Source organism: Perca flavescens, chromosome 1 (genome assembly GCF_004354835.1).
Source record: "Perca flavescens isolate YP-PL-M2 chromosome 1, PFLA_1.0, whole genome shotgun sequence".
Lineage (NCBI taxonomy): Eukaryota > Metazoa > Chordata > Actinopteri > Perciformes > Percidae > Perca > Perca flavescens.
The window spans coordinates 10,726,507-10,742,437 of NC_041331.1; the positions used below are offsets into that span (position 1 = coordinate 10,726,507).

General features: G+C 41.2%; 1 long non-coding RNA gene across 1 annotated transcript; it reads right to left on the reverse strand.

Moving 5' to 3' along the window:
• Positions 1-10,813: 10,813 nt before the first annotated feature.
• Positions 10,814-13,746, reverse strand: LOC114570311 (uncharacterized). Its single transcript, XR_003694486.1, has 3 exons — positions 13,708-13,746; positions 10,945-11,004; positions 10,814-10,850 (listed from the first exon to the last, which is right to left on the reverse strand). It is a non-coding gene; the product is annotated as an uncharacterized LOC114570311 (long non-coding RNA).
• Positions 13,747-15,931: the final 2,185 nt, after the last annotated feature.

The window sequence follows — 15,931 nt, forward strand, 5'->3', positions numbered from 1 at the left end:
CCTGCGGTTATTGCTGTCCTTATGTTCAACCTCCACCCCATCTGTAGAGCCAAATCACAGCCACATGGCAAAAAGCTTCCACTTATTTGAAAACCCCCAACCTCCACCCCCTGTAGTTAACTCTTCAACACCATTGGTCCTCAATTGTTTGGCAGCTTAAACTGTTTTGTCTGAGTCCCGCTACCCTGTGGAGGATCTTTCCTCTGCAGTGTACTCAGCTGAAACCAAGTGAAGTAGAAGATAACAAACTTAATTGCAGTATTGATGCTACTGAATTCAATCAGAGGGATCCAACCTCTTTAGGCTGCGTTCAGACAGGGAAACAGCGAGCCAGCGATTTTCCGCAGAGTGGTGCGGTGCGGAACACAACGTCCTGTTGTGTTCTTTAACCCCCCAATGTAGCACAAGTAGACTTTATATTTCACAACTAGTGCTTTCTGTCCAATCTCCACATTTCCGACCGCACTTGAAGGCAGCTTCACAGAGAAAGGGACAAAGAAAATACAGGAGCGAGACATGTCGACTGTGCTTTGTTGTTTGGTAAACATTCAGATGTTACACACACTCCCAAACTTTTTTTTGCAGTGATATAGGCAATGATGTTTCCTGTTTTCTGTTGGGGACTCTCACACCGCCTCAAAACACACCGACAAGTCATATCCATGATCACAACCGTAGTGTGACGCGGGGTTGTGTTTCTCCAAAAGTTTAGTCGGTCTCAACTTTTTTCACTGCAGGCCGGCTATGTTTTTTTGCGTGTCCCCCCTACAGCAACCCCTGCCGCAGCCTAAACGCACCACCCCCATTCAAAATGAATAGAAAGACCTGCGTCTTTGCCGGACCGTCAGACGGCCGACACAGGCAGTGTGAATGTCCACTTAACCAGGTTATCTGATAGTGGTGTCTTTAAGCCCGAGACACACCAAGCCAATAATTGGCCGTTGGACAGTCTGGCGAGGTCAGTGACTCAAGTCGGTTCGGTGTGTCCCGTGCCGCCGCCTGTCTGAGGGGCTGTCGGCCTTCATTTTGGCCAACCTGACGGCGAGCGGAATGAGCGTGACTAGAGTCTCTCAAAATCTGACAAAAATCTTTTAAACTGACCTTTGTTGAGCTGAAATGAAGACAGATTCAGCAACTGCATGGCCTATTTCTCGCTTAAAATGTTTTCAGGAACATGTTTCAGTGAACTATTTTAGTACAATATGAGATCGTATTCTGAACGAGCCGCCATGACAGTCTGGCTTTGAATTTCCGGAGAAAACAAACCCATGTGACGCGTTCATCCAATCAGCTGCCAGTTTTCATTTTTTGGGCAACAATACAGATTAGCGCCGCCTGCTGCTATGGAGACGTATTACATATCCTCAGTGTGTTCCGAGGCAGTTTTTTGGACCTCGGGGACCCGACTGATCATTCCGACTGGCTTTTCTGTCGACGGTCAGCCGTCTGGTTGGTGTGTCTCGGCTATTAAAGAGGAAGCACAAAGAGATAAGTGAAATCATTTTATTTTTAAAAGGAAAGCATTTAGGATGTATTCTTAAAAGAAAAGCATTTAGGATTTAATTGCTTTTCCCTCCGATACATTTTGAAATCAAGAAACAATTTCAAAATTTACGAAAAATCACGAGTTTCCTTTCAAGGCTGAAAATCGGAATAAATTGAGTTTTGACCATTGGGCAAATAAATCTGTGGCTAAAACTTGGTTGGTCACATTATGATAAGTCTTTATTAAAATAAATGCTACAGTGCTGTTCTATGGGGTTCCATTAATGTGTTTGTGTAGCTGTGTCTACTTCGTTCCAACTGTCAAAAAATGTGTGTAATTGTTACAGGACTTCAATTACAAGAATATATGACACACACACACAAAGGTTGAAATAAAGGCAGGAAATAATAGGCAGAGTGTTCCACATTCTGGGGCCTCCGACAGCAAAGGCCCAGTCACCATTGGTCACAAGCCGGGATCTTGGGACAACCAGCAGAGCTGCATCCACCGTCTGTCATTTCCAGCGCGAAGTTGAAGTTTACTGACGTAAGTTGTCGCAGAGTGTAGTCATGCACTTTCAAATTTTTGTTAGTCGCCGTGCGCTGTGCATTCAGTTCAACATGGTTGGCTGGGAAGACTGGCCGAACAGGTTTGCCTCTAGAAATCTGTGTGATTCTTCACGTACAGACCACAGGGAGTCAAACAGCCAACGGGCAATTAATTCTTACTATAATTTGGATTTTGTTTAATGCTTTAAAAGTTATCATTAAAATTTTAAAAACAGGCCAGAGCATGTGAGAAGAGTAAGGAGCAAGGAGAATGGTCTGCTTATCTATTCTGCTCTTCAGAAAAAAATCCAATTGCAACCACAAAATAGATAGCGAAAGGGGAGGGTGTCTCCCACCCACCGGATGTCAGGCTTTAAACCCACAATGTACATCTGCTGAGCCAGACTAGTAGGTAACTGACCTCGCCACTTGTTTGCAGGCACTCTTACTGCAATTGTCTGGTCTCCATCAGAGTTCAAATGGCTGCATAACAGGCAAACACTAGTCTGTTTAATATACAACAGGTTAGGTGTGGACACACCCACAGGGTGCTTTCCTATCTTAGTATTCAATGTATCACATTACATTACATTAAGTTCATATTTTACAAATTATTAGACTGAAATCAGTGCATGTTGTTTGGCTGGATGTGTGGTATAAAACATCACAGAAGTTGTAAGAGGAGGATCAACCTGTTTCATTATTTAGCAGCCAAAGAATCGCAGAAACCTCTGAAAAGTCAGGACTGCCACTTCATTTAACTTCTTGGCTCGATCTGAGCAGGCAATGGAAGTTGCAAGGGGATAATATCACTGTGTATACACACACACACACACACACACACACACACACACACACTCTATGCAAACAGTGGTGCACTGACGCACACAGTCTGGTAAATTTGCATTAAGGGAAGTAGTGTTTTTAGCTGGAAGGTTTAACGCTCTCCAGCTCTAACTGACATGTCAGCTAAAGTAAATAGTCCACATCCACACCCAGCAGACAGCTGCAGCTGCTCTCAATGTGCAAGCAACTCTGTGAATATTACTAGGTCAGAACTGCTAATGTGGCAGAAATCACAAGATGGATCAGAGATCAAGATTGAGCTAGTATTTTAAGAAAATCAAGGTTTAGGATTTTAGTAAATAAAGCCATGGGGGCAGACCGGGCAGCAGACATAAATACGTGGACAGGCATTTGATTTCCATGAGACCACTGTAAACATAATAGAGTGTATTGATCAGGCTGATAATACAATTAGAAAACACATCCTCCCTATCTGCACGTCACATGAAGTTACAATATGCTGTATTTCATTTCCCGGGCTGAATCGGAAGTCATTGACCGTTAAAAGGTATAAGGCAATGCACTTCTAACAAAAACAATGTACCAATACAGTGGTAGTAGTCTACTAGCCAATCAGAGCCAAAGTAGGGCAGGTCATGCCTTCAGCATCCTAAGAAATACATTTTGCTCACTGGTGGGCAAACCATCTAACATGACTGCAGGTACTTCTATGTTTCTGGTGAATTTTGGCACACAATAGAAAGACGATTGCTGTCTCCATACGCACACTTCTGTACTTACACTTAGTATTTTGAGTATATAGTGCGTTCACACTGACAAAGTATAGCAATATGCAGTGCATTACGAGTACCTGGATGATGTACTCATAATGGTCAAAAAGTTGAGTGTGGAACGTAGGCCACTACTTTCCCTCAACAGTTGCCATCTTTGCTATGGAGCTACGATACCACCACTTTATTTTCAAACTTTATAAATGGCGGGTGAGGAAGCTGCAGCAGTTCATAACAGCAAACACCTAACTATAAAAATGTAAGTTATATATGTGTTTTTTCACAGTATCATTTAACTGTAGTCAGTTAGTGAGAAAACAAGCCAGTATATGTTTTGGCAGGCCACAATAGTGGTGATAACGCCCTGCCCGGCTGCATTTCACCCACAAAAATAAAAAGCAGTCATCATTTCCTGTAAGTGCATAACGGCCGTGCGTCCACACTATCATGTGGAAATGTACAGTACGCACTCCACAAGTGAGTATATAGTGTACACTTACATATAGCACATTGCAAACTCACGGATGTATCCAAATTGAGACGCAGCACATTGCTATCAGCATCCACAAAGCCAAATTGGTAAAATTCTGACAAAAATGATTCAATATGGTAAGTTTCTCCTAGTATTGCTGTTGTGACAGAATAAGCAATTTGCTCCACCATGAATAAAAGCTCCAGAAATCCCTCCATGGTGTAACAGCACACAAAGCCACATTTCTGGATTTAGGTTGCTTCCATACCTGCCTCGTTTGGTCCGTTTAATATGAATCCAAACTCTGGTGCGGATCATACAAACTCTGGTCAGCTTTAAACCGGAGGTCTCGGTTCGCTTTCAAGTGAACTAGAGTTCAGTTCACTTCAGGTGAGAACGCAATCCAACCCAAATACAGGAAGTGAACCAACAACATTTACTAGCCTGCTAACCTTGCACATAATTTACGGTCTTAAATATGATTTAAGGGATGATAACTTTCAGATCCATAACTTATTCTGAGCTCACATCGCTGGTTGTCTGTGTGAGACCATCATCTCTCTCTCCTTTACTCGCTGTCTGTCAGCTGCTCATTGTTCACCTTTCTCTAAAATATTAGAAACACTAAAGCAGAACCAGAAAAACTGTGTAAAGTGTGTCCATGGAGGCGAGGTTAGAGCCGATGATCAAGTGTTGGAGAATGAATTGCCAGGGCCACCGCGTTGTCCACTGACCTGTTGGGGCGGTAAGCAGACTGCGGAGGATCCACAGTGTCCGCCACCACAGAGTTGATTGAGTGGAGAACCATCTCCTCCAGACATTCATGGCCACTGGCCTGAAGTTGTTCATTGTAGAGGTGTGTGGGATTTTAGGGACCTGCTATGATAGAAGATTTAAAAATGTGTGGGACAGTTTCCTGCATGAGAGAGGTGTTGAAAATGTCAGCGTACATCCTGCCACACCATCGGGTCCTGCAGCCTTCCAGGGGTAAGCCTGCTTAAGAGCCCTGATGACACCTGGAGTGCAGTCTGCTCTGGGTTGCAGGGGGACTTTAAGGGGGTGTCTCTGTTCTTTCTTAGATATCTGGCGTAGAAACTGTTCAGTGTGTCTGGGAGAATGGAATCATAGACGTCTGCCCTGCTGGGGTTATCCCTGTAGTTTGAGATGGATTGTATTCCCTGCCACATACTTCCTGTGTTATTGTAGAAAAGGCCCCAAAGTAATAAGTTAAAGTTGCTGTTAATAAGTATGGTGTTTCCATGTTTCTATGTTTCACGTTTATGTATGTTTATTCAGCGCTGGTAATATATCAGGGGAGCCAAAGCGCTTGCTGGTTGAATATCAAAGCTGACGTCACGCAGTTAATAAGCAGTATAATACAGTCAGTCGGTCAGATGGATTACAGTTGTGAGCAGTAACTTTTTTCAGAGTGTGCGTGAATGAGAAAAGTAGGTATATCTGCTGCTTTACTCGTGATATTGTATTTCTTTTGTTAATCCAGCTATAATTTCTGTTATCAGATGTGGATGAGAATTTGGAGTTTAGGGGGCTGCTAAGCGATCACTATGCTAATGTTATCCACTTTCATACATGCTAGTTTATAGCCTTCAGCTCACCTGACTCAGCACGTCGGGTCAAAATATGCAACGTTGAGTTTAAACATGTTTATAGTTTTATTACTTGTTGTTAGTATTGTTCATTGCTTTATGGTTGAGTTAAAATAAGAACTAGTGTTAAATATTGTTATCTGTACCGCTACTGAGGCTTAGCTTTTAAGGCTTTGCTAACACGACGGAACATAGCATCCTGTAGGGGTTTTTCACAATAAAAGCATCCAGCCGGTTAGTCTATTGGAGGCTTTGGCATTTATCCATACATAACAGGAAGTGTTGTCTACATTAGCGGTAACTTAAAGAGCCCCTATTATACTCCTTTTCAGCGTCTAATTTGTACTCTTGGGGTCTAATACAATAGGTTTACATGCTTTGATGTTTAAAAAACATATGTTTCTCATACTGCCATTACTGCAGCTCCTCTGCCTGAAACACTCTGTCTGAGCTCTTGGCCCACCTTCCTGAAAAACCCAGTCTGCTCTGATTGGTCAGCTGGCCCACTCTGTTGTGATTGGTCAACCAAATTTAAACAAGCCACTGGGCAGGCTGTGCTTGCTCAAGCAGCACTTATGGACAGCACATATGAAAAACTGAGCTGGCTTTCTCAATCAGTGACATCACTAATTGAGGAATTTCAAACAGGCATGTGGCGAGGCGTTTTTAGGCCTTTTTTTTTGAGAAAAAGTGCGGAGAGAAAGCTCCATTTGGAGTGAAATGTGTTTTTTAACTTTATAAATCTATTACATACACAAAAAACTATATAACAAACTAAAAGACCAAAAAAAGCACTGATGAAGAATTGTCTGAAAATCCGATATAATGAGCGTTTGAATGCTGTGTCAGTGTTAAAGTAAGATACATGTAATTGAAGCAATTTAACCCCTTTTCTCTGTTTACATTATTCAAGAAATATGTAGCCATATTGTTATTATTGCTGATTATTGTTTATAATATTTTTGGTAATATTTATGTTACTGCTAATGGAGGATGGATGTATACATATTTTCCTTTATTCAGTTGTATTTTGTTGTTTTCTCTCTTTATTGAAAACCATACATGCAGAAGAATTAAGTATCTCTCAGGTCTTTATTTCTTACTGGAAGATTTGGCTCTGGAAGTGGTGTTCTGTTTGATACAAATGGGTGAACCTAGTGAAAAACACAGAACTAGCGCCTAGACTGAGCAACTACCCATTATCTCCATTATAGTTATTGTCCCTGTAGCAGCTCCCAAGTCTCTGTGACCCGTGATCCAGGTGGCAAAAAGATGCCTGCTTTATACCATTTTCTGTCCTGGCTGGCACTATAAGTTCATTGTTTACCTCTGTTTTGTGTGGGCTACTAAGCTAGCTAGCTAACAATGCTATCAGGTTGTCCAAATACATATTGCCATGGTACATAGTCTGTAACGTCTGTGCAAACAAAATGTAACATAACATAGCATGCTGAAAATGTTGGTTTGATATGCTGTTTTTATAGCGCTAAGTTCGTTGTTTACCTCTGTTTATGTGGGCTACTAAGCTAGCTAACAATGCTATCAGGTTGTCCATATATGTGTTGCCATAGTACATAGTCTGTAAATGTTGTTGTAGTATGCTGTTTTCATAGCGCTGCTAATTCCATATCTTTTAACAGACTTCTGGTCGCAAATCCCACTGCATAGACCACTAATGTAATAACCTGCACAGACAAAGACCAACCAACTCTCTCTTTGTCTTTCACAGGAACAGACAGATATTGTTGTATGAACTTCCTACGAAGCAGAGATCAACTGCGCAACTGGGTTACAGGTTGCCAGGTTGAGCTGACAAATGGGTTGAAAATTGTATATGGTGTGTGGATTGTGTGAATAGGATGCGTTTCATACTAAATCTGGCAACTGGTCAACATTAGACAAACATATTGGGCCGATTATTTATGAAGGAGTTTGGGCCATGCAAATTACGGGAGTTTCCCGGGAGAAATAACAAACTGGGAGGGGTCTGGGAGATAGGGCTAAAAAACGGGAGAAACCCGGGAAAAACGGGAGTGTTGGCAGGTATGGTGTGTGCGTGTGTGTGTGTGTGTGTGTGTGTGTTTGTGTGTGTGTCCTTGGCTGCAGTCTCTTCCAGTAAGGCATGAGCTCTCTGACAAAGACTTTATAGGGACTCTGAACTGAGACAATGCAGCTGACCTTTCAGAGCTGGTCACAAGCAAGATTTACAATTTGAAATCCAAGATGGAAGGTTGAATTCAGAATGAAAACTAAAGGTGAGGGACCACTTTTGATTTTGGCTGCATTTTCGATCAAATAGGCTAAATTCCTGGAAGAATTACTCCCATCTAGTGTTGAGATCATATATCGCAATCAACTCTCTCTCGCCACGCAGTATATGCAGCTACGGTAGCCTTCACGCTTCAAAAAGCGAAGGTGTACAAAAGGCCGTCTATCAGCTGTCATTGTTGGAGTTCAAGCGTTCTCTTAATACATCCATGAGTTCATGTTGGAGAGTAGCGCGGACACCACGAGCGGGCACGCGCGCCCCCCGACCCAAAGGAGAGAGAAAGAAAAGGAGACTGCAGCGGTCCGGAGGATAATTAACTAGTTGGGATTTGGTGTGTGCCTCCAAAGCAGTTCCAATGGTAACTCTTTTTCCGGTCTCTTGGTCTTTTCAATATCTGTTTTCTTTTTCTGGGCGAAAAAGAAGACTCCTGTTCCTGAAATTTGGATTTTGAATACGTGTGGTCCTCCATGTTTCCTTCTTCAAACTTGCTGGGGCCGGAAAGCGACGATACCCATTAGCAGCAGCTGTGAGTTGAAAACACGAAAGGCGGAGCAGTATAGCCTATGTCCCTTACTATGGCGTTATATTACTGTCATTAGTCAAGAGCGCATTATTTCAATTTGAGAGCATTTCTCACTGATATTACGTTCAGATTTCTTGCTCTCACACTCAAATAGTCACTGCTCGCGCTCAAAACCTTGCTCTCACACTCAAATAGTCACTGCTCATGCTTAGATTTGCTCTGCTTGTGCTCAAACTTTCTGCTTAGACTCAGATATGTTGTTGTTTGGACAGATTTCCTGCTCTCAGCTTTGAGCCTTCTCCTCGCACTCAGGCTGATTTTGCTCGCTTGCAAATTTTCTGCTCTCGGAAGTCAACAACCAATAGAATGCCAGCTGTAGTGTTGACCAATGAAATGATCCCTGCGCCGTTGAGGGTGCGTTCACTTTACGTTAAAACGTCTGTTGAGGGCGGCTGCACTGTAACCGTGAACTGTAATCAAGTGTATACACCCTCGCACCGTTCATTGCTTTATTATAAGTATATGTCAACAACGTGCACAGAATGGTCGACGCACTTTCACCTGCACCCATCAGGAAACGGGAGAAAGCTTTGAAGTGGGACATATGAAGTTATGTCCACAACTACGAGGGTGAGTAACATAACTTAAGCCCCTAGCTAGCTAGCTAACATATGGCGCTAGCATACAGCCTAGCTTGATGTCCATAAACAAATAGATTTTCTTTATTGTATAGCTAGATTGAACGACATATGACGGACTGTATGTGTATATGTGATGACCTCACTTAGTATTTTTTCCTCGTTTGGTTAACCATGTTCCTGGGATTTGGCTGATTTCATGTTAAAGGCAGTAGTAAAACCTAAACTGTAATATAACTGAAAGAACACCAGAAACTGGATTGTTTGTCAGTTTTTGCATCACTGTTGTGTTGTTCATCAGAATTTAGTCTTCATTCCTTCATATAACATTAGTCTGAAAATGATGAATTCATATCAGTCTGTTTAAAAAGTTGTAACATTAAGTACAATTTCACCACTATAATAAAAACAAATCTAGAAATGATATGCTTTCTTATTTGCTCCTTAAATGGCATTTATTTGTTTAATTAATACAAAGCAAACTGAACTGAAAAAACAAATATTTTGTTTCACGTTCTTTTCATCCAGGTGGGGCTGAGGGGCTCGACCCCTGTTGATCTGTGTGTGTCATATCACCAACCCATGATAGCTAGAATTCACCCTGCTACTCCAGATCTACCTACTGTATGACTGGCTACAGACTACAACCATCTGCTCCAGATCTACCTACTGTATGGCTGACTACAGACTACAACCATCTGCTCCAGATCTACCTACTGTATGGCTGACTACAGACTACAACCATCTGGTCCAGATCTACCTACTGTATGGCTGACTACAGACTACAACCATCTGGTCCAGATCTACCTACTGTATGGCTGACTACAGACTACAACCATCTGCTCCAGATCTACCTACTGTATGGCTGACTACAGACTACAACCATCTGCTCCAGATCTACCTACTGTATGGCTGACTACAGACTACAACCATCTGCTCCAGATCTACCTACTGTATGGCTGACTACAGACTACAACCATCTGCAAGTTTTGTTTGTAGTGAACATCAACAGCTGCACTAAAAGTCTCTTGGGTTCATATGGGACTTGGTTGTTCTCCATACTGCATCACACACTATATCGTATGTACAAACAAGTATCATTACTTAACCACAGTATATATTATTCTGGTGTACACTGTTGACTTGACTCAAACAAACTCACCTTAACCTGGGTCATCTGTTTGCCAATATCAATGTTCCTGCTACAGTAAATCCTATAGGCAAATTGTTCTGCTTTCACCGTAGTATGAACAATACACTTTTAAGGTTTTGTGTCAAATATTGTGCAATTTGTTATGAATTACTCATTGTTTTGACAAGGTAAATTAAAGCTATTTACCAAGTGTCAGCTCAGGTCAATTTAATTGTACTGTTTTTTTTTTTATAAATGTTATGGAAAATGAAAAAAACAATTTGCCTTGATCAGGGTTTTAATTTGTTGCAAATATGAACATGGTTTTAATAATCTGTATGTTATTGCTCTGAAAAACTACAATGATTTAAGAAATATCAGTGATACTTATCAACATTTATTGAATTGACTGAATATAGGCAGACATTACAGGCACCTATTCATGTCAACAGAGAAAACAATAGTTTGTTCTCTCTTTTATCACTTTGATTATGCAGGTGATGGTGCAGAAAGAGGGGTGAAGTCCTTGTAGCTCTCTGGCACTTTGAGGACAGAAAGATCCAGCAACTCTCCACTGTTGTCTTTGTATAGTATGCTCCTATTAAAGACAAATTCATAGACATCAACACATAAGATATTAGGTGTACATAGCTTTCTTTAACATCATTACTATATATATATACATACCTTACCTTATCTGATTTGGTTTTGTGGACATCAGTAATTTTCTCTCCCAGGCCTGGTTGTGCACCCTGTGAATTTAAGCAAGAAACATAAATGATAAGTGTATGTAACATGATTTTATTATTATATTACAACAGAGGTTCTCCAGTCACACCTAGAAGAAGAGGAACAAACAAACAAAACACTTGTTCTTTTCTGCTCAGTGTATTAATTAAAAAAAATAACATATTTAAGTTGCAAATAAAGCATATCATTTCTAGATCTGTTTTATTATAATGGTGAAATTGTACTTAACAGACTGGGTCCGTGTACTTTTTTGTTCATTCGATTTTCATTTCATAAACAGGTATTATTTTTTTTTGATTTTCGTTTTAAAATACGAAATTTGAAATTGAAATACAAGGCGTTTTTTCCTTTTCATGGTCAAAAGGGGATGAGAGAAATTTAAAATATGCTGTGATTTTCATTCACTCGAACACGCAAAAATAGAAATGAAAAAAAGGCCTGTTTTTTTCATATTCAGAGACCGGATGTTGTCATTTCCAAGGCAACAGCGCCAGCCTAGCCTACCAGTGTTGCTTTCAGCCCAGGCTAAAATTACTTTGGAAACCTATACTCTTGATAATGCTTGGGGGGAATTTTATTTCATAATGTCACATGTATTTATTACCCTCTCTCCCTGCCTCCCTCTGACTCTCTGTCTCGTCCCGCTGCAGACAACTTCGCCCAAAGAGAGTCGAACCAGCTGACTGAGGAAACAGAATTTCAGTTCACGGCTGTAACGGTACCTTTACGCCACCGTTAACAAGCCCAGCAAACTTTCTGTTGCTGCCGTTAAACTTGCTGATCTGGCAGAGAGTCACCGGCGGTTCAGGATCAGATCATGGGGATCAGACCTCTGGTGCTGGGTCTAATATTCTAATATTACCTGCTGCTGCAGCTAGCTAGCAGCTAGCCACCAGCCCTTTGACCTCGGTCCCTGTAGTTCGCTGGCTTTACCCGCTCTAGCTGAGCTGGGAATCTGCCGCACTTGTGATTTATTCATATTTTCTTTTCTTTGCAGTGATATGCTATGATGCACTGATGTAGGGTGACCAAACGTCCTCTTTTGCCCGGACTTTTTTCCTACTGTCCGGGGCGTCCGGGGGGGTTTTATAAATTCATTAAAATGTCCGGTTTTCACTGTTTTTCATGGGACCATTAAGCGTGTACTTAAATTGACTGGCACTTTGCTCAACACAATACTACGGTAGGCTACTTTGTTGTGTGACGTAATTCCCGAGAGGCTGCCTTGTTAGCGGCGACGCGCACATACACAGGGACCAGGGCAGACAGCGGAGCAGCATTACACACAAAATGCCGAAGCGTTTCCTGCTAAAGATTTCCCACCGTGGTCAGAAAACACAGGGGAGACACTTTGTTTCTCTCACTATGACTCTAGAGTCGGTAGGACTCGCTCGCTGTCACTCTCACTTCTCCCCCGCTCTATATCACCCCCACACACACACACACACACACACACACACACACACACACACACACGCCGTCTCGACGCACACACTAACGCACAAGTATAAACATCAGTCCACTTACAACCATAAAACAAGACTAGTGCAGCTTCACAGTTGAACTGCAAAAAAAAGTCCCACATACCGTCCCGGTCGGGACCGGACAAGTGGGAGGCGGACTGCACCGTGTGCAAAGCTGGCACATATGTTTCAGTGTCTTTATTATTTATGTTATTACATTGAAAAGGTATTAAGAGATATTTTGTTGAAGCTGGATTTTCTAACACAGAAGAGGTCATATTTAGAACATTATTTCATATTATTTATTTATTTTAAAAGAGAGCTATTATTTTGTTACAGGAGTTATTTTTGCACAATTGAGGCATAATAAAGCATGTTCATTAACCTCTGAGAATCACCACTGTCTGGATTTGTCTCGAGGCCAGGTCGAGTGTCCTCTTTTTGTGAAATCAAAATATGGTCACCCTACACTTATGCCAGGCAGGCTTGCTGCTGCAGTTAGTCAGAGTCTGTGTGAGATAACAAAACTTAATAAAATATAAAATATAACGTGCATATAAATAGACGGAATAAATAAAAGTCCCCGGAAATAAATATAAGTAAAACATATGTATTTAGGCTATTGAACTATAATGACTAGCTAATGCCTATATATGTATTGCCTCATTTATGTATTTCATGTTCTATTTCATAGCCATATTTATTATGTAAAGGGTGGCAAAAAACGGATGATCAGTCACTTAGGAAGTTATAGTCTACAATTTCCCTCAACTGCAGCTGGGACATTCTAACGCTTAACATAAAAAAGCTTAACGTGGTTTAATGTAACTAAACAGTCAGTTATCAGTCACATAATGTCCATAATAATTGGACTTTGGTTTAGATTTTTTGACAGTTTTCAGTGGTTATGAGGAGCAATATGAGAGAGAAATTTGGTAAACATTGATCATTGCTTAGGTACATTAAACCACATTAAACCACAGTTGTTTTTTAATACCTGTTTATGAAATGAAAATCGAATGAACGAAAAAGTACACAGACCAGACTGATATGAATTCATCATTTTCAGACTAATGCTATATGAAGGAATGAAGACTAAATTCTGATGAACAACACAACAGTGATGCAAAAACAGACACAAACAATCCAGTTTCTGGTGTTCTTTCAGTTATATTACAGCTAGGCTATATGCTAGCGCCATATGTTAGCTAGCTAGCTAGGTGCTTAAGTTATGTTACTCACCCTTGTAGTTGTGGACATAACTTCATATGTCCCACTTCAAAGCTTTCTCCCGTTTCCTGATGGGTGCAGGTGAAAGTGCGTTGACCATTCTGTGCACATTGTTGACATATACTTATAATAAAGCAATGAACGGCGCGAGGGTGTATACACTTGGTTACAGTTCACGGTTACAGTGCAGCCGCCCTCAACAGACGTTCTAACGTAAAGTGAACGCACCCTCAACTGGGCAGGGATCATTTCATTGGTCAACACTACAGCTGGCATTCTATTGGTTGTTGACTTTTGGCAGGGTTATAACACAAAAAAATCCAAGCGCGAAGGAGAGATCCGAGAGCAGAAAATTTGCAAGCGAGCAGAATCAGCCTGAGTGTGAGGAGAAGGCTCAAAGCTGAGAGCAGGAAATCTGTCCAAACAACAACATATCTGAGTCTAAGCAGAAAGTTGTTCCAGAAGTGACACATGATCCCCCAATGTAGATAGGGATCTCTCCATACCACTCAGTGTGCCAAAAATCGGATCAACTTTAGTGTCAAAATAAGTCATTAGATCCTGTTTAACCTGATGAATGGTATCGTGCAGAGACTTCATTTGGATAGTATCCATTGTTTGGTCGATGGTTGATAATTTGTTTTCTTTTTATAACAGAGTAAATATGTCCATTCATCAAGCAAATCATGTGCCTTGTTAAGTTAGTCACACTATTTTGTAAATGTAACTAATATCAAACAAAGCATGGCCACAAAATTAAAATGACAAAAGCAAGCAGACCATGACTCAGACCGGCTCACTCATGCTGCGGCCATCTTGGATCTTAGACTTATTTGGATTACACATTCTTCTCCACACGTCACCTCACCCACTCCCGCATTGATTATTTTTTGTGCTCCAGTGAACTTAAGGCAATGTTCCACACAATAGCAATAGAACCAGCAATCCTGTCTGATCACAATGCGCTGATAACCACATTCCATTGTGATATGTTAGGAGAAAGATCTAGGAGGTGGCAATTTAGTAATTCCCTTCTCCAAAACACAGATTTTGATACAGAGTTTAGAGCCAAAATGGCGGAGTTTATATCAATCAATACTGACTCAGTTTCGGACGCGGCATATATCTGGCAAGCCACTAAAGGATTTATTAGAGATTTCACATCTTCCTTTGCAGCAAAATTGAAGAAAAAGAGAGAGGCAAGGATTGCGGAGTTGGAAGAGCGTTGTAAATCATTAGAGCAGTCTCTAAAGACGTGCTTTTCTAAATCTATACATACTCTTTTAGTCAGAAATCGAGCAGAGCTAAATTATTTGCTAAAAAGGAGAGCTAAAGTCATAATCCACAGAGTGAGGCAAAATTACTATTTTAATGGTTGTAAACCGAGCAAATTGCTAGCTCTGAAATTAAAACAAAGCGAGTCCAGAGCTACTATCAACAGCATCCGCACGGACCAAGGTATCTCAACGAATCCTAAAGATATCACCGCCACTTTCCAATCCTTTTATTTAAAAGTGTATGAAGTTCCTGAAAGAGCTAAACCTGCCGCTTCTCGACCCAGAGGAGGCAGAAGAACTGGGTCAACCTATTACGTTAGAGGAATTTAAATCAGCATTAAAAACAGCTAAGAAAGGGAAAACACCGGGGTTGGATGGAATTCCATCAGAACTTTCACTACAGTTCTTTGACACACAAGGACCTATCATTTTACAAACTTTAACCTTAGCCATAGAGAGAGGCACCTTTCATCAACAAACCAACACTGCACTAATTTTGGTCATACACAAAAAGAGCAAAGATCCTACGGAGTGTGCGAACTACAGGCCCATCAGCCTCATTGGAACTGATATTAAGCTTTATTCCAATGTCTTGGCACTACACCTAGAACGCTTCATTGAGAAGCTAGTCCACCCCTACCAATCAGGGTTTATACCGAAGCGTTAACCTGCAGACAATATACGCAGAATACTCCATGTAATAGAAGAAGCCAAAAGCCTTCCAACAACAGCAGCAGTTTTGTCACTGGACGCGGAAAAGGCTTTTGACCACCTAGAGTGGAACTACTTGTGGCAAGTAATGGAGAGGCTTGGTTTGGGAGCCAAATCCATTGACATGGTATGTATTTTATATGCGAATCCCACAGCCATAGTCTCAACCAATGGCCTGCATGGGGGAACAGTCTTGAGATGCACCCAATCATTAAATGGCTTGTTGATTCTCCTGTGAGAGGATTAGT